At 38.8% G+C, this 20,329-nt stretch overlaps 1 protein-coding gene across 3 annotated transcripts in view; it reads right to left on the bottom strand.

Annotated features, from left to right (window-relative positions):
* The window catches only part of CAB39 (calcium binding protein 39), an 85,456-nt gene that overhangs the window by 62,682 nt on the left and 2,445 nt on the right, over nucleotides 1-20,329 (bottom strand). For 2 of the 3 annotated variants that reach the window (XM_078071447.1, XM_078071448.1), the window contains exon 2: nucleotides 13,395-13,514. The exons of the other annotated variant lie outside the window; for it this stretch is intronic. The gene's annotated coding sequence lies outside the window, so the exon portion shown is untranslated. The remainder of the gene's footprint in view (nucleotides 1-13,394; nucleotides 13,515-20,329) is intronic. 3 annotated transcript variants of the gene reach the window in all.

The following is a 20,329-nucleotide window of genomic DNA, read 5'->3' as shown; positions in this document are numbered from 1 at the left end:
CACACGATGTTCTGTGCAGTTCTGGATGCCAGATACTACAGTAAAAGAAGCCAAGGAGATTCTGAGTGACTCAGGTAAGGCAGCAGTCTGAGAGTCGGAACATGAAGATTCTTAACTTGTACCAAAAGCTTATGCCAATTTCCACTGCCATCAACAGTGCACCAGCTAACCAACAGTAGGCTCTAGAAATCCTTTTGATTTCTGCCAATCTGTCAGATTAAGAACTGCTATTTTCTTGATCTCCTCCTCTCCCTACCCCTCTCATTCTTGCAATTCTTTTTATTTGAATTGCTGATCACTGGTAACAATGAACATATTTTCATGCCTATTGTCCATTTGCATTTCCTTAGTAAAACTGTACATCTCTACTGCCCATGAGTCTACTGGGTTTGGAGTATGTCTTCTTACTGATTTGTAGAATACTGTATAATTATCAATATTATCTCTTTGGCTGTTATTTTTTTTGCAAATATGTTGTCCTACTTGGCCATTTGCATTTCAACTTCTTAAACTTAATGTACAAATCATTTTCTTATAGCTTTATCTATACCTTTTTCTTTATGAATTCCAGATTTTCTATTGGGCTTGTAACTGCATGCTGAATATGAATGCAAGATTTCATATCTACAGGTATCAGACATTATTTACAATTAAACAATGAATATTCTTTTCTGAAATAATGTTCTAGGAGAATCTAATTTAACAAACCTCACTATATTATCCAGTTTGACAAAGCACGTCAACTTTTACATTAATGCTGCTTAGTTGTGGGAAAGTCAATCAAGAAATCCACTATAACATGAATTCATGACCTTTCTCCAGTTAATCACCAACTGATTAAGTTATTTGGAAGGGGGGCAGCACAGAATACATTCTTTGTATATAACTACACAAAAATACATGCTAAATAAGTACAGTGTTAAATAAACACTAAACTTGATACATTTTTCAAAATTATAGGTGTATGATTTGAGAATATGTTTAAGATGAATCTACAGACATGCCTTTTAGACATGGATTCCAACATGATGTGACCAATTTCTTGTACCTAGACTTTATCCCAATCTAAGCAAGCCAGAGGCAAACACCAGGATTAGAAGTAAACTGACAATATGCCATCAAACCGCGGTAGCAATTTCAGTGAGCATCAGGTAGGAATATTTTGCAGTAGCCATGTCTCCTCATGTCCTAAGCAATGATGCATCCAGGACTAGGGTAAAAGGAAAGTGAGAGATTCGTGTAGAAGAAACTCAAAGCTTTATGAGCAGCCTAATCAGACATGTTATTATGTAAATTACCATCACCACACTAGCCTGTGAGCTGTGAGTGTGCAAAAGCCATGGATCCACTTTCAATCTGCACTACACTGAGCATAGTTGGTAACCAAATTCCTATATAATTTATCCAGTTTGGGTTCTGTGACAGGTAAAGATGAATTGTGGGGGAGTGGACTCAGAGGACCCCCCCCCCCCGTTATTCTCCAGGCATTCCAGCTTGTCACTGTCCTTAAGAGTGTAGTGTTTTGAACTGAACCCTATGTTCCATATGTGATCTGACCAGCCAAGACTACCCATCCGTGTATTTCATAAATGTAGTCTTAGACTCCATCAAGAGCTTTGGCTGCTTTCTACTGAGCAGTTTAATTGACCTAAGGCTTCTCCACGTATTATAGGGAGCCACATCTTCACCCACTGTTTACTTCTGCATTTTGGGACATACCTGCATGACTGAACAATTATTCCTATTAAATTGCTTCTACTTTAAATTCAGTATACGGTAGGACATTTCAAATTTTTTCTGGGATCTTACGTCTGTTATCCAGTGTCTTATTAGCTTTCCCTACCAGATTCCTATCAACTACGAATCTGATCAGCAAGTCACACAGGTCTTCCTTTACTCCCTGTTAACAGTACAAATAATGAAGCTTTCCAATTAAAGCATGCCATCAATCTGAATTGTGTGTACAGCAATTTAAACAACCACAAGGCCACCAGGCCACCTAACTGCATTACCACTAGCAGTGACAGCTTACAGATTTCTGACCTTATGACACACATATATTCATACATAAAAAGTAAGTATCATACATACATGTACAGTACCAACAAACAGTACTTATCCTTACCAACTAAAATTACAGTGATATTCTCTATTCTATTTTATTCTATCCTAGTCCCTTGTTCCCTTCCTCCCTCTTAAAATGCTAAGCTGATTTCACAAACAACTGATAGGATGGAACCTGCGGTTTGTAAAAGAGACTTAGAATCAATCTGAGTAGCTCTTTTACTAGTGCCAGCTAACTTATTCACAATGTTGAACTTTTCCAATTATCATAAGCCAAAAAGATTTCATGACTTGGTTTAAGACTTGAAATTACAGTTACATACTACAAAGCCTTATTGAGAAACATCTGTAATACATGAATAATTAACTGATTCCATGAATATGTTAAAGGCCTTTTATCAATATGATGTGCCATCTTTAATTGTGTCTACATTGATTCATTTACAGATGGTCTTAAGGAATTAAGAGTGACATTGTTATAGTTTTAGAATTAGGTCCAGAAAATGTGAACTTCACAACTATTTCTTTACAAATTAATATTATATTTTAATAATACAAAAGGTTAATCAATGTCCACATTTTAAAATGTGAAACCATCGGTCTTTAAGCATGAAATCGTATATCCAGTTTTCTTCTAGTTGAATTTACTGCTCACTTTGCTGCAGGTTGTGTAAACATAGTCCATATGATCATGGGCAAACATCATGGTTTTACCCATGTTTTAGTAAATAAGAAAAGCAAATAGCCAATCCTGCTCTTTTAAAAAGATGGTAATTCCCTAAAAAGAATGTGTAATTCAAAACTGGAACTGTAAACAAGTGAGAAAACTGGAAATGAAGTTCAAATATGAAAAAAAAAAGCCTTTTAGAAAATTATTTTTGTGTCAAGATAGATCGAAAAAGTAAAAGAAATGCTGTGGCTCTTAAAGGGTACACCTGAGAGTGGTGAAATGATTTTTCTTTTTTCTTTTTAATTATTCTAATGAAGAACTGTATTTTGGAAAAAACAATTTCCTTTTGAAAATTTACAACCTTCAGGGGTTCCTGGGGCTCAGTTGGTTGACCATCTAACTCTTGATTTCGGTTCAGGTCATGATCTCAGGGTCGTGGGAGCGAGCCCCATGTTAGGGATCCACCCTCAGCAAGGAGTCTGCTTGGGATTCTCTCTCTCCCTCTCCCTCTGCCCACCCCTCCCCCCAAGGCATATGTGCGCATGCGGTCTCTCTCTCAAATAAATAAAATCTTAAAAAAAAGAGAAAATTTACAACCTTCAAACTTATATCTAGAGGATCAGATATAAACCTGGAAAATCACTTTCCTTCAAGGTCCAGCATTGCTATTTCTGTTCTGGCCAAATGCCCATGAAAGCACAAACATGCCACAAAACCAGCCTGAGCTGAAGCACCATAGTTGGAGATCTGAAGGTTTGTTTCCTTTTTAAACTGCTCAAAGGCCACCGTATAGTGGTATTTAGTGTAAATACGCTTTTTCCAGCAGAAGTATTTAGAGTCACAGAATACACAGTTCCAGGGCCTTTTAGAGGATTGTGTAAAACATTTTACTCAAAGAGGATTTATCTCCTAACGAGTCAACACATCCTTTCCACCCCTCATCCTGTGGTACACACTCACTAGGAGTTGTTCCAGGCCTTCGAATACAACTGGGGAGACAAGGCACACACACAGAAAGACTGAAATCTATGGCGACTAACGCATGCCACCAGAGCCTGTATGAAAAAACCCAAATAAATGATATGAGGAGCAAGTTCAGAGGACAGACACAGCACTGTGTGCTGAAGACCTCAGACTTCAACTGAGGAGATGCTTCTTGAGCTGCGTTGTGTAGACAGGATAAATCTGGGTAAGAGTCAGAAAATGTTTTACAACTGACTGGAGAGCTTTATGCAACAATATGAATTATGATAAGAAAACAAAAATTATTTTGTAATTTTATCAAGCTCTGGTAGGTAATAAAGTATCAAGTGAAGAGGAAGGCAGAAGGTAAAAAAAAAAACTCACTGTAAACTCAAGGGCTGTTTACAGAATAATCACATGCCTTCTTTTATTGCCCAAAGAACATTCCACACTTGATGGAGTGGTGGTTTCCAGGTGAGTGTTGACATCACAATACAGTCACAATGGAAAACTTGCTTTTTAATCTGAAAGCTGTATCTAAAATACACAACAAAAACATCTTATATCCAAGGGAGTCCAAAAAGCTAAGGTTTGGGTAGAGGCCCCAAAATATTCAGAAAGAGCTACAACGGATGCAACTACTTAACACTGAAAACATAACTCCTTCTACAAAAGTTTTGAATATGGGATTCCATGTTTCCTTTACTATTTCAGCAGAAGAATCTACTAACTCAAGTGAATGTGGGGACTATAATATTTGTGAAAGTGCTCTATAATCTGCAAAAAAACATATGGAGATTATCATTTCTGTGCAGGCCTCAAAAATCTACCTTCTTGGTTTTTATTCATTCATTCATTCATTTATTTTTAAAGATTTTATTTATTTATTTGACAAAGAGCGAGCTCCACAAGCAGGGGGAGCGGCAGGCAGAGGAAGAGGAAGAAGCAGGCTCCTGGCAGAGCAGGAAGCCCGATGCAGGGCTCGAGCCCAGGACCTAGCTAGGATCATGACCTGAGCCGAAGGCAGCCACTTAACTGACTGAGCCACCCAGGCGCCCCTACCTTCTTGGTTTTTAACTTGATTTCCCAAATGCTTGATTATTGCTAACCATACTGCCAACCTGTCAGAATCTTAGTGGTTCGAACAGGAAGTTAATGTTAATGAAAACTGGGCTTTCTACAGGTGTTCCTGTGGGCAGGGGGGTGCAGAGGGCGAGCCTGTTCAGTGGGAGACTAATGATGCAGGCTTTGAAATTTTTCCAGACTAAAGTAACATTAGCCATGAATCTGACAGTGGCTTTTAAACCTTGCTCTAAGGTCCAAGGAAATCAGGCGAGGGTCCATCTCTTCTTGAACCCAAATACCTCATTCCTATCAGTTTTTTATACTGCACTTCGGTGTCAGAAATTTAACAAGAATCTTTAAACTACTACTTTATGACATTAAACATGTCTGTATGTTGAACACAGAACTATTTTTTTGAGGAAAACACTGACCTGGCCTCCAAGTCAACTTATACATCTAGATTGGAAATCAAGTCCTGGTTAAGCTCCTTAATTTTCAAAGGCTGACACTGGGGCTGCTGGCCAGCTCAGCTGGCTGTGAAAGCGGAGTGGTTGCTAGAAAACTCGAACCTTGGGCTTCTCTGGTACCCAATTTTAATAAAAAGTTCAGTGGTAGGAACAATTACAGGGGGCCACTTCCAAAGCTCCAGAACATCAGAAAAGTAACGATTTAACTGAACTGCACTCTGGCCTAATATTATTCCTTATGTTTTTATCCTAAGATAGCTTAAACTGGAACTCAGGTACTTCACTTTTGCAGGTACTGTAGAGAATCGAGAGAAATGTACTAAGGACTCAGAGCCTATATTAATAAAGGATCTAAAGGGTCTCAATTCCTGGAAAGATTACATTTCTCTTAAGTGGCTGATTTGTTTTTTATCTCCTGAACAGTCTTACAACTGTTCTTGTTTTCTTCTTTGTTCTGGCCACTAAAACTCAGAGCCACAGGTGTGGTCCCCAACTAGCTAGTGTCAAAGACATACACTTATTTGTGTACTTACCCTGCCCCGGGGATCATTCTCCTTCCCTTTCCTTATTTTTCCTTTGCTCCTTACGTAATTCTTTGGGGTGAAGTCGGGGAGTGGGAGGGGACATAAGGGGGAAGAAAAGAGGAAACATAACCCTAACTTTTTCCACTTGCCTCAACTGGAAAGAAGGAACATGAAAGAACAGCTAATTTTAGCATGAGGGTGTGGCTTTTAGTCTTACCACCATGATAAATTTGTTAAATGCTTCATGATCAATTCTCCTGGTCAGGTGAAAATAGGTGACCCTGCTAAGGGAACATTCTGCCTGGGGAGATTACTAAATTAAGTCAAAGAGGTAAAGTGTATCAAGGCAGTCAACATGTATGAGGGACAGTAAAATAAGGTACTTCTACCATTTTTCTTCAGAGTCAAATAATTCCTACCTGTGCTAACAATGGCCCCGGTCTCCTCCATAACATGACAGGCTCTCAAGCAGATCCTACTCCAGTGTGCAAGGCCTATTTAGTCCCTGTCATTCTCCTTTCTGGTAAGAAAGGATGAATAAAAGTATTTCCAAGTTTATTCAACATATTTTTCAAGCTCCTATTATATGTGAGGCATTGAAGACATTAAGGACTAAATGGCTGCCTTTAGAGAAAAATACTTTTTTTAATCAGTTATACGAAATGTACTTCATTCAACTAGTGTAAAAAATACCATTCATAAATTAAAATGGCTGAGCTGTACTTTTAAAACTTCTATATTCTATTCCAATCTCTTCTCAGAAATTAGAAAAAAACAGTAAGAATACAAGTTGAGGTAAGGGTGGGGTGGGAGGGTGACAGGCAAAGGGCACAAGGTAAATGTTAACAAACTACAAATGATGAGAAACCAAAATGCCACCCAATCAAATACTGGTACTTTGGACTAAAAGCAGATTAACAAAGCAGAACATTCCACCCTTGGGTGGCATACATTCTAATCCCTCCTTGTGTATTTCTGGGATTGCTGAATGACAATCAGCGCAGTAGCTTTTAGTCAGGGGTGGAATTCCTTTGGGATTCTGTGATCCAGTCCTGCCTTGAGGATATCTATGGGCAGAGGAGCTAAAAAGGAGCCCGCTTTTCAGGCCAAAGTGAGAGATAAAGGACAAAATGAGAATAGCAAGGAGTATGTGGCCTCAGGGCAGACAAATAACCAAGAAGTTCATCTGAACTTATTTTTGGACACCTAAACAAATCAGACAGGAGAAGAACCTCAACAGTCCTCACAGCTGGGAAGGTCATAGGGTCATTCTACCTTGCCTCCAGCACCACCTCCTTCTGGCAACTGCTCCCCCCACCCAACCATTAACATAGCTACAGTGGGAAGTGCCGCAGTCCTGTAAGAACCACACTCCCGCTGGCCCTAGCAAAGTAACCCGGAGGGGAAGGTAGACCTCTCCTTAAAGTTTCTGTTGCAGGGCTGAAGCTCCATGAAAGAACATTTATGAAATGCAGGTGGCCAGGCTTTCTACCAGGTGGAAAAGGCTGGTGTGCACAGACAGTATGAGTAAGCAGAGAAACGCAGAAGCACGTGGATAGTCATAATGGAGTTTGTGTTCCTGATTCCGACTGTTGGTGAAGATCCAGGCGCACTGCTGCCTTTTCCCACACTTTCAGTGTGTGACTCCTCCCGAGATAAGCTTTCACTAAATCCCGACCTTGCTGGAAAAAACAAGAGTTCCAAGTAACAGGGAGGCTACCTGCAAGCTATCACTGCTGCAGTCCTGTGCCCCAGAAGGCAGCTCCAACAAAGGCAGGACTCAGACATTCCTCCTCTTCACCTCTGAAAGGGCCAAACCCTGCCTCGTGGACACTGAGACTGGCACTGTCTTTTATGCCTGCATGTACTCTGCGTACCTGCATTTAGAGCTGAAGATCAGAAATGTGTCATTAAACGACGGAGGAAGAAACATAAAAAAAAACAATAATGTGAAAACAGGTGTGTCTGTTTATTCTCACAAACTGAGAATAAAGTTTGAGATTATTCAAGGAAACGCAAACTAAATGCAATTTTTTTCCCTAGCCATCCTTAACTGAACTCTCAAGATGATCTTGTGGAACTCCTGATCTTTCCCTTTGGATACCGTTGCTCTAAAACTGGGAAGAAATACGGAAAGGAAAGAATAAAGATTTAAAAATTACATAAATATAAGTGTATGAATAGCAGTGTATCACCTCCCTGAAAAGTTTCATGGCACCCAAGAACAACCATTTAACAACTAGAATGCCACCCCTTCTCTTCTTCTGTAGTAGTTCCTGAAAAGGGGAGGGAGAGTGGAAGAGAGAATCTGGGCGAAAACAGGGTGTTTACATTTACAGAGTCTCAGTGTCTGACTTGAGGCAAAGCAGAACATTTTCGAGTTAGAACATCATAGCTCTCATTCAGAGAGAACAGTCAAGGCAATCTAGTGAAAAATCCTCTTGGTTCCAGAGGGACCAGGTAGCTGCTATGGCTTTAGAATTAGTGGCCTCAAAATCAAGCTACTTGAGGACCTGACAGCCAGCCTTGTGCCCTGAGCATCAAAAACTGAGGGGACAGGGTCAAGAAACAGCTAGTTTTGCAACGGCTAAATGTTAGATGACATAATTTATCATCCTAACCAGGACAATCTGGGGAATGAAGGGGGATGCGATGAATAATTATGTAGGGACAAGAGGCATAAACCTGGACTTTCCCTGGCAAACAGGGCTTTTGGTCACCAATACTAAACTGTGGCTATCTTCCCTCCCCTATGACCAGCCAACTTTTCTATTTCATTTCCCCTGATAAGAGTGAAGCACCCTCTACTTAGAGCAGAGCCTAGCGGAGTCACCTGCACATAAATATTAGCGGTGATGAAAATAAGTCTCTCTTGGCAATATTTGGTATTTCAAATCATCTGACATCTACAATTTACTGGGTTTATAGAGGAATATGCCCATGTCACAGAGTAACTATAACTCTTCACTTCGCACCAAGTACTCTTTGCTCCAGGCCAGGTGGTCAACAAGTTGCCAATTCCCCTACAGGGTGAAATATTATCCTGATTCATCCCACCATGCTCTTGTTGCTGAAGGGATGAGAACAGGCTGATCTAACTTCTGCAAGAGTCCAGTATATTTCAATGTGAGCTCCCCCCACCCACCTCTCCGAATCCCTGCCCCAACCTCTGTGCTATGTTACTCTGACTTATGTATCCTTGTATTTGAAAATTAGAAAAAGCACATTTCATGTATGCCCCTAGAAAACAAGGGCAATCTTCATATAGTCTTCACAAGGTAGGATACTAAAGGAAAATCAACAGTGAGAGAGTGTGTGTGTGCACACAAGAGTTTTAAATAATGATGAGGTGTAAGGCGTCTCCTGAAATCCAAGCACGTGATCTTAAGACTGACTTTGATAAACCTGAAGCCATAAAACTTCTAAGTTCCCTGCTAAAGGAGGACTCCCCTGGGCTACCAGCTCTCTCTACTTCGATGACGAGGATATCCTCAGCACTAATTACACCTTCTTCAGGTTCATGATGCTGCCATCAAAGAGAGCGTCCCAATAAAATCAGTGCAGCATCAGCTGGAAGAATCTGATTTGTTTAAACACAATTCAAATGATTCAGAGAAGCAAACTCCCAGTTTCTTCTTCAACTCAACAGCTGAAATAGCTAATATAAATCACAGCTTTATTGACATATAATTTACATACCACACCATTCACTTACTTAAAGTATACAATTCAGCACTTTCAATAGTTCACAGAATTGTGCAGCCATCACCATAATCAATAAAATAGCTGGATTTTTTTTTTTTTTTAAAGACACTGGAGATCACTTGTAGTAAGGATGAAAAATAAATATATGTCATTTTATTTTCCCCTGGCTTACAGGAAAGGAACATCTTAAGAATCTGGATATATACTGGGCCAAAATATTTCCCAGAAAGGCCAAATGGGCAGTATATGAAACTGCCTTATCTCCCTCTCAATGCATCCCTAACATAAGCATTACCACCTAAAAACAAAACAAAACAAAACAAAAACCTCTATTTAACATCCCCGTTGTTACTTGTATTTTATTTAGCCACTACCTGAATTCACTGTTCATTTACCCAGTGTTTTAGCCTTTGACATGTTTGAAAAACAGCGTGCTTCAAGGGCTAAGAGGATAAGCTCTTATCAGACCCAGGTTTGAACCCCAGTTTTGCCATTTAGAAGAGGTATATAACAAAACCCCTGGGCAAAATATTTACCTTCTTTATTATAAAATGATAGCATGACTTAAAATTTTAACATAACAAAACATCCAGGGTAGCATTTACTAATAAACAGTAGTTGCCAGTTTGTATGACCTTTCGGCTATACTGAACTAAATATTAACCCTTTGTCTATCATCATGCAAAATTTTTTTTCATCTGTTTATCTCAGGTTTTTTTTTTTTCCCTTTTGATCACTTGATAGCAATGGAAATAAGCCTACTTCCTCATCCAAAGGTCTGACAAATATTCATATAAATGTTCTTCTATGTTTTAAAACTCATTCTTCCATCAAATTTTCATAAAGAGTAGCTTACTTATCAAAATTGATTTTCCCAAAGACAGATAACCAATTATCTAAAAATCTGCTAAATAATCCTTCCTCTTTCCCCAGTGATGTGTGATCTCATTCATGTACTAGGCACATATATACATTTTACTGAGCTTCCTAAGTTAACCTTTAAAAAATCTGACTTTACTCTCTGGCCAATAGTACCCTAACTTGGGAAATTTTCTTGCTTCCTAACATTCATTCAGTCTTCACATTCAAGACCATGGTAACTCCCCATTCTTACCTAGGTCTTTTTTCCACTCAATTAAGTTTATCGTTTTCTTCATAGAGATCCCAAACTAGTTCATACAGATCCCCCCCACCTTAGGTGTTTCATTTTTTGTATAATGAGATTTTTGTCCTAATATTTTTATAACTGAATATTGCTAGGAAGAAAAAATGCTACCAATTTTTAAATATCTTTATGTGGTATATGGCTATCTTATTGAACTCTTATTTTCAATTTTTCAGTTGACTCTGTTGGTTTTCCTAGGTTTAAGATTATAACATCTGCACATATTGCTATTTTCCACCATTTTTTCCTAACAGTTATACATTTTATTTGATGCTTTCTTGCATTGGCTAGGATGGTATCGAATATCGGAAGTGTTACCGGGCATGCCTATTTCACTTTCTTATTTCAAGGGGGAATTCTACCAGAGTTTTCCCATCGGTTGGCTGCTTGCTGTTGGTTTAAGGCAGATAACTCTTTTATCGCCTACCAGCTTTTAAAGAGCTCATAATCAAGAACTGGTAAATTAGCATTGTTATCTTGGCACCTACTGAGATGGTACAGCTCGAAGGGGCAACATGCACCACTGCCAGACCCCAAGGGTTTGAAACCCCCGGCTCTGTGACTTACCACCAATTTATCCTGGGGCAGATTATTTTACCTCTTGATCCAAATTCCTTCATCTGTAAAATGAGGGTAATAATAATACTAATAACAACCTCTGTGTTGGGGTCGTTGGATTAATTGAGATAATTTGAACAACACCTGGCACACAGGAAATACCAAGTGTTACGTGTTATTTGCCCTCTTTAATTAAGAGAATTTCCTATTTAATTATTTGCTGATGTTTTACTTAGGATTTTCATGACTACTTCCATAAATGAAACTGAAACATAGTATTCTTCCTTTGTAATGTCTTATCAGGTTGCCGTTCTTATATTCTATCGGGTTTCTAAGAGTTTTTGCTAGTTTTGAAACATGATTTTGTTATCTTTTGGTATTCTAGGATCTAGAATAAATGAGGTCATTTTTATTTATTTATTTATTTTTAAGATTTTATTTATTTATTTGAGAGAGAGAGAATGAGAGACAGAGAGCATGAGAGGGAGGAGGGTCAGAGGGAGAAGCAGACTCCCTGCTGAGCAGGGAGCCTGATGTGGGACTCGATCCCGGGACTCCGGGATCATGACCTGAGCCGAAGGCAGTCGCTTAACCAACTGAGCCACCCAGGCGCCCTAGAATAAATGAGGTCATTTTTAAAGAGAACTTATAATTTCCATATCATCCAGGTCCAGAGCTCCACACACTTTTTTGGTTGGGAGGCCATGGCCTTTAATCTTTATCTAATACATTCCATGATTAATAATCTATTCAACTGCTCCACTTTTTTTTTAAAATTTATTTATTTGAGAGAGAGAGAGAGAAAGCTCGCACAGGAGGGAGGGAGGGAGAGAGAGAGAGGGAGAGACAGAGAAGCAGACTCTAGGCTGAGCCTGGAGCCCCACATGGGGCTCGATCTCACAACCCTGAGATCACAACCTGAACTGAAACCAAGAGTCAGATGCTTAATCAACTGAGTCACCCAGGCACCCCTCAAGTGCTCCACTTCTTAAGACAGTTCTGAAAAGCAACCAGTTCCACTTTTATCGTTAGATCTTTCAAAGTTGTGCATAACACACTCATTTAGACTCAGTTTTCTCTGATCAATTCTTTCTGGATGTACTCCTCTGTCTTGCTCCTTCTATTTCTTATTCCTTCCTCCTTTCAACAACAAAAGCCTCTGTAAAAGATAGTTTTGCCCTTTCCACACCCGTATGGCGTGTCTGTATACCGTATACTATGCTAAGCAGACTCATCTCTCGGTCTTCCTTTTACCATATTTAAGTTTAAAAGTGGGGCAGCTTTCATAAGATAAACAAGAAAAAACGAGCATGCCTCACCCTCCTCACCACCATCTCCCGTGAGGTTTTACCTTGTGTGAAGAAGGAATGCACTCTATTGTCCAGCCTACTTCCCATCAACACAGCTTCCAATCACGCACTATGTAGTGTTGAAGAATAAGAGCAAGACTAGCTCTTGATAAACAAATGGGTTATGACCAATTGTAAAGAAGAGGGATGAATAATTCTAACAGTATAAAGCTAGAAAGTATTTACCGTGCTGTATGCACATACCAGGAAGAAGTTACCAGTTCTAGTTCCTTCTTGCCTACTTGAGAAGGCAAGGCACCAGGATGCGGGCCATTGAATCTGTGACTGATTTGCTATGCAGCACTTAGGAAAAGCATATTATACAGCTCATATTCTAATGCAATGAACATAAGTAAAATAATCCTGTAAAAACATCAAAATGACTTCAAGTCCTAGAAAATATTCCAACTTACACACTTTTAACATTTTTCAGATAATCTCAAATATGAATGAAACTACGAATCTTTACAGATACCTGTATCCTGCCTACATCCTTATCTAAGACACATAGAATTCTATTAGGAAAAGGAAATAGTTAATAAACTATATTTGGTAGCTTCTAGAAATCAACACTTTGCTAAGGACTCACTCCCTTCTGGACTATGTCCCAGCAATCAACATCAATTTCAGTCTCTATGATTTGTGGATTCCACCCTTCCCTTTGGAAAAACAGTACATTAGCATCTCTAATCTTCCTGCACTGCTCCCTCTCTTCACGGCTCCTCAACGGTCACTGACAGCAAATCAGTACTGTGAATATTCTCTCAGTGTCCTCGGATCTCACACATCCTGACCAGAAAACTTGACCTCATGTTTCTGTAACAGAAATTCTCCATGTTCCAGGATGATTCTACATTCCATTACCTTGTGGTGGAAGTAACAGAGTTTGGTGGGTTACGGGTATACACTCTGGGACCAGGGTTTCAAATCTAGGTGTATGACTTCACACCAATTAGCCCGCTTCTTTTTTCTCCATTTACTCACCTGAAAATATGGGGATGAAAATAGGGTTATTACAGGATTAAATGAGGTTAAGATGGAGGGGTCTTCAACTTTATATCAGCAGTTAATATATATGTGCTATGTTAGCAATTTTTTATTCTTTTTACTTCCTATTTTTTGCTTACACAAGTAGAGAATCTTTATGCTACCTTAACACTGAACTGGTATACCTCAACAATGCCAATCGGAACCTCTCATTTCAGCAACCCCATGCCCTCCTGAGGACAAATGGGCAATAAAAGAGACAAACAGAGAAACATTTAATCAGGGATAGACAACGCCAATGCCTCAGTAGGTGATGTAAATGTAGGAGGTGGCCAGCTATGTTCAGGACAACAATGAACAGTCTACAAACTAGATCTGGCCCCCACCACTGTTAATGTCCCTAAATGTCCCTTTTCTTAGGTCAAGATGCAAAATTAAACTCCCAATAGCAATATAAAATACTGAGGATGGGGGGATTTTTAAAAACTACAGAATGAGCATAAAACAAGAAATAGCAACTTTTGCTTTGCCTTGTTCTTTTAGTGAATTAAAACTATCAGAATGCTAAATTAATCACCGATGTAAGTATGCACATATTTGTATTTAATGATGTTATAAAAGCAAGATTATTCTAAATTTAAGATATTGTTAAAAGAGAATGGTTTAAAAATATACAATAATATTGCATAAAGCTCAGCAATTCTGAGTCCATTTGCAAGTATGAGGCAAAACAATTTTAAGTGGGCCCTTTTGACTATTTTAAAACTATTCCAGAAGGCTGATATCCCAACAAATGATACATCTAGCTACAGATCAAAAAGAGTCCAGGTTCACTGAAGGCCACTTTAACACCTCCAAAGGCTTAAAATATTTTTGAAAACGTGTATGGTACAGCAGAGTGTCTTAGAGCTTTGGTTATCACAAAAGCTAAAATGGACTGGGCACTTAGAGCATATCAGATGTGTTATGTAAAGCATTTCTCACTGAATTCTCACAACTACTCTATGCACAGGTTCTACTATTGTTATTTTACAGATGAGAAAGCTGAGGCAGAATGGGCATTAAACACCCACCCAACAAACCACCACCAGAATCTAAATGCAGGAATTCCAAGGCTAGAGCCCTTCTTCTTATCTCTATGCTGAGCTTTAGTTTTCTACCAGTCTCTCCAGGGCCTTCTCCCAATAGCATCTTAGGCATTTATAAACTCATGTAATCTCTCAGTGTTTCTCAAATTACATGGTGCATTGTTTTAGTCGCTCATAACATACATTAAAAAATAAAGTAGGACGAAAAGTATTCGAACGCATCGTACACAGGAAGGCCTAAGTATTGTTTCGTGAAACTTCTTTCTCAGTTTTGACAGTGTGTTTATGTATGATGCTGGGTCACTGGTCAAAAATGTAATTTCTCACCGCGGGCTGAAGTTAAAAAAAAAAAAAAAAAAAAAAAAAAAGGCTTGATAAGTGTTCATTCTTTTACTTAACAAAATGAAAATAAATTATTCCAACCTTAGTTGGATTCCAAACCTGATATAAGTAATCATCCCAATCAAAAAGTAAATGCTTTGCATTCCATACTATGTATGGATATGTAAAAAGTATGTAAATAAGAAGGTTTCTCAAACTGTATTCCAGTAGAACCCTCCTTCAAGACTTTGGGGGGAGTTTTTCCTGGGGGGAGGGGGTGTTCTTGTGACCAAATAAACTTGGCAAACTGGGAAATACTGCACATTATATTTCCTTCCTGGACAGCCGCACTGTACAGTATTGAAAACTCTGAAGAAAAACAGTAACACAATCACTACCAAAAATTAAAATCTGATTAGCAGTTTTTAACCCAGTGTTTTCCCAAACTTAAATTTCATTCTGAAACTTCTCTCACCAACAACTAGTCTCTCATTAAGACTAATGTTGTACAAAACAGAATTTGTGAAACACTGTTTTAAGTGAGCTTATCTGGAAAAGGGAGATCCTAATAAACTTCAGCTATTATAGTATATAAACCTTCAAATAAGCACAAATATAGCAGAGATAAATAAAATACACAGAAAATGGTATTTTGGTTAGTATTTCATCTCTGCTGAGCAGTTTTATCACAGTATTACACAGCTCTATCATTTAACAAGCATTTACAGAAACAATGTATTATAATCTGAAAACACAAGGTGGGGGAAGAGGGAAGAGAAGAGATGTGAAAAAAGATTTAAAAAATCTGCAACTCAAATAAATTACAATCTATTGTACAAAACTTACATTAAGAAAAACCTAAAACTCACACATGAGCACAGGATGAATAGAATATAAAACCATACTATAAACAGCCAAAAGATCTGCAAAGGTCATGTTAGTGACCTGAGTTTCGTCTCCCTGCCTGGAGAATTCAGACATAAATGAACTGGCTGATACCATGCCAGCAGAGAGGGGAAGAGCTGTTTACCTAGGCTAGGAACTTTTTGCAACTGGCATATAGAACAGGGCTCAGCATAATGGGCTATAAAAACTGCTTGTGGAACAAATTAATTCATAATAGATGTCTAGGGGTTATGAACGCTCAGGGGTGGCAGCACACAGCTGCCATCTCTTACCAGGGGGAGAACCCTGGGATGGAAATGATCCTATGAGCCAAGCCAGCATACCACTGTATTAGAGGATTAGTATCAATTACAGCCAAAGAATACTTATCTTAAGCATGTTCTTCACATCTTCAAATTTGATTCTACATTTTGGTCCTTTCCACTTTTTCACTCTTGTTGCCTCTGTTAATATTCTTCCTTTTCCCAAAACAAAGAGTTCTTAGAACTTCACAGCATACATACTTAAAAGCTGACAATGAAATTTGATGTAAAGCTTGAGGATTTGTTAATCATTAACTTGACTTACTAAGCTTGTACTTTATAAGCAGATAACATTTAGTTCTTAACCATTTATTCCTAAGTACAAAAGTAGAAAATTTGAAAATACATATTGTGATGTTATATTACCTGAAGCAGAGAGCTACCACTTCTGGCCAACCAGAAGAGAATAATGTCAAAGCATGGTTACACGCCATAAAGCCCTCATAAAGAAACAGGACTTAAAGACCACAGGCAAAAGGAGAGGTACCCAGTACAAGGGGAAAAAAGACAAGTCAGAAAGTCTACACACAGGATCACTGAAAATAAGAGCAAAAGAGACAAGGGATTTTCAGTCTGGTCCCCTTCGCATAATAATGGCATGACTGAAGCCCAAAGAGGTGGAGTGACTTGCCCAGAGTGAAATGATTAGTCACCGAGTCAGGACCCAGCCCAGGCCTTCCAATTCCCAGGCTTCTGTGCTGCCCACTGTAACAAAGGCCTCCCATCTTCTCTACTAGTATGAAAAGTATGAAAGACTAGTATGAAAAATAAACACTATCCACTGGCCTAACTAAAACTAGAAACCACTAATCAAATTATGACTCTAACAACCAGAGTTATGCAGAACAAACCATCTCATTTTGTACTATAACATGGTTACTGTCTGGAAATCGATTAAAATCCTCATTAAGCTTTACTTACAAACCTTAATTCTGAAGTACTAAATCAAAAATGGTAAGCAGAAAACCAAGACCCTATAAAGGAAAATAAAAATACCGTATTCCAGGGAGCACCCAGTTTGAAGTGAGGCAAATGTGGGTTCAAATCCTAGCTCAACTGTGCAATGCCTGTGTGACCTTGGACGAGGCCCTCCACTTTCACTTCCCATCTGGAATGATGCTAGAGGACAATGCTACCTACCTTAGAGGTCTGTCCAACACTTCATGGTACTCAAATGGTCATTTTCTCCCCCAATCTATTTTGTTTTTTTTTTTTTATCTATTTCAACTTTTAACTTCATACAACCACCCCTAAGAAACTTGCCAGCTACATCACAGTGATAAACATGAATAAACACCTTTAAAAAAGGATTATGCACCAAAGAGCATTTAATATGTGAAAGCAATCTTTGTAAATGTTAGTGTAAAGGTTCAAAAAAGACATTACTGCATAAAGTATAAAACTTAATTTCTTTCAAGCAAACTAGATAAAGACTAGAGAGAGGCAGGCTCTAGGATCAGTCCCGTGGCTGGTAAGTCAGACGACCCTAGCACGTGACTCCACTTCTAAGAAAGGCCCACCAGTTAGAGCTCAAGGTTCGTCACTCACTGCTCCAGTACCGTGGGCCGGTGCCCCACCCGCAGAAAGAGGGTCTCTACAATTCTCACCTTTCTTCTCCCCTGAAACCGTCTGGCATCAGCATCATCACAAAACTTACTGTGTCCAGCACTCGGTATGTACCAGGCCCTGTTCTGAGCATTTTCGATGCAGTAACTAATTTAATCCCTCTACAATCTTCTCAGATCCGGTGTTTATCACACCTGTGCAAGAACTCTAAGCTACAGTGAAGTGGAGGCACTTGCCTAACGTTACTGAGCCCACAGGACAAGTGAGGGTTCAACAATCCAGGGAGCCTGGTTGTAGGGAGTCTGCTAGTGCTTTTAAGCACCAGTAATACTGCCAATCAAAATTCAATAAATCCCAGAGTGGGCCTTAACTATAGACATGTAAAAAGAAATGTATTCATGCTATTTCTTCTTTGTGCCCAAATACAGCTGATACATAATCCACTGTGGAGGGAGAGAACCATGAGTAACATGTTCACAGTTCCTTGTATGAGACCAAGCTACAGCTCATTAGACAAAGTTATAAAGTAGCAACTTAAGATCAAGTTACAAAAGGTATTATTTTGTTTCTTGAACATTTTATCAAAATAATCAAAGTGTTGTGATGTTTTAACATTATCATACTTCGTTAGTCATCAACAAATGATCTGCTGGATAATGTTCCAAAGGAATAATTATCATATAAAACCAGACTGCTACTAAATATTGGTTAACTAGATTTTCTCAGTCTTTGTAACCATGCATATGAAAATGCGGATATACATATAAACAAGCAAACCCAAACCTACAACACTGTACTCTGAGTGTCAAAATCTCAAGTCAGACACACTGTATCATGTGAACAGGTATGTGCTGGACACTGCCTACAAAAATGGCCAGGCAGTCTTTACCTCCCTCCTTTGGGGCCACTTCACACCTGACTGACCTCTTGCAATTCTCTGCATGCCATTCTTCCCTCCTCTGCCAGCTTACCATCACAGTTGCTAATAAACCACAATTCCACCATCCCCTCACCCCTTCTAAAAGCACAGAGGAGCCAGGAGGCTCAGTAAGGTGAAGAATGATACCTACACATATGCACACACATGTACACACACAAATCCCAAAACAAAATGCTAATGGCAACAACCTGTTAACCTTCATTTCATCACTATCAGTCTAGCATCTGTCACCCATCCTGTAATAACTCTCCTCACAATCCTGGGAAGGCCTGAGAAACAGAGGCGGAACAAACATTTAACGTTTACTGTCACACTGGTCTACTCCACAATTGCTGGTAGTAGAGATGTTGGCCTCACTTTGTTCTGCCTTCATACTCTGGACTGGTAAGGGCAGTGACTAGGGTCCACTTGGATAGCATTAGAACGATGAGACAACAGAGGAAGAACTCTCATACAGCTCAGTTCCTTCTTTAATTAAGGGAGGCCCCAACACCAGTCTTCTTTTCCAGTAAAAACCAAACTACAGACTGATGACTAAATTGTTATGCAAGTTTTAGGCTACTTGGCTTTATCTGCATTCACACAAACACAAGATCTTTACACCTTTAGAAATAATAAAACAAGTCTCAAGCAATCTAACCTAGAGGTTTAGAGATTCGGTCTTCTTTCCCACAATTTTATAACACAACAAAGTTTTACCAACATTTTGCTGTTATCTGTACTAATCCACCTATCATATTCCTATTTCTAGAACACCAGACAACTTCCATAAAATAAAATTCCTAGTTAAAAGGAGCAATGGAAAAGGAGAAAGTGGATTTGTAAACTAGAAACCCCACAAGAAAGGTAACCAGAGACACTACCTGAAGAGAAATTCTACCCTACACTGGATTTTATATTTTGTGTGCTGCAGGTGGATGTGGATTTATGTCTGTATTTTTATGGCAGACGGAAAAACTGTGAATGATCAATAATCAATCCCTCCTGGAAAAAAAGACTCTAGGGAAAGCATGGCAGTAATTACAGAAATCCGTAAACTACAGAAGTTGATCAAAGAAAAAACTTTAGTTAATATTCAAAAGTAATAAAGGATGTTTGTGGTATACACATTTGCAATATAAAAATAGAGTCAAATAAAACCAAATTATAAAGCCAAACCCCATACTGACATTAGACTTCCTTAACTATTTTTTTATACTAACTTTATGAAAATTTATACAACCTAACTCAATGTCTCACTTTATATGCCATTAGAAACAGAAACAGAGACCTCATTAACACATTTCAGAATGTAAAGCAAGAGGAAAAAAAAAAACTGGTTTAAGCAAGAACCTGCAGTCTGAAATGTTAATGAACTAAAGTGAACTGTCTTGAAAAGGGGGGGAAAAGTCCTTTTGTTATAGCAGCAAATTATTTCACCAAATTCTATATTTTACTAAAGAAATACCAACAGAAAAACGACATATAGCCTGAATCTTTGTGATGTCATGATCAAAAAGTAGTTAACCTATATGGATAGCCCTAGTATAAAGACTATTTTTTAGGCAGGGGTGGCAGGAGAGGGTAAGGTGGGTAAGGTGGGATGGGGAGGTGTATCACTGTGTATGGGAGATATTACACAAAATAAGAAAATCTTTTTAATAAGTACATCTACTCATACAGCAGAGATGCATGATCTCTTCCATATCT

Source organism: Halichoerus grypus, chromosome 4 (assembly GCF_964656455.1).
Source record: "Halichoerus grypus chromosome 4, mHalGry1.hap1.1, whole genome shotgun sequence".
Lineage (NCBI taxonomy): Eukaryota > Metazoa > Chordata > Mammalia > Carnivora > Phocidae > Halichoerus > Halichoerus grypus.
This window is presented reverse-complemented; position numbering and strand designations above follow the sequence as displayed.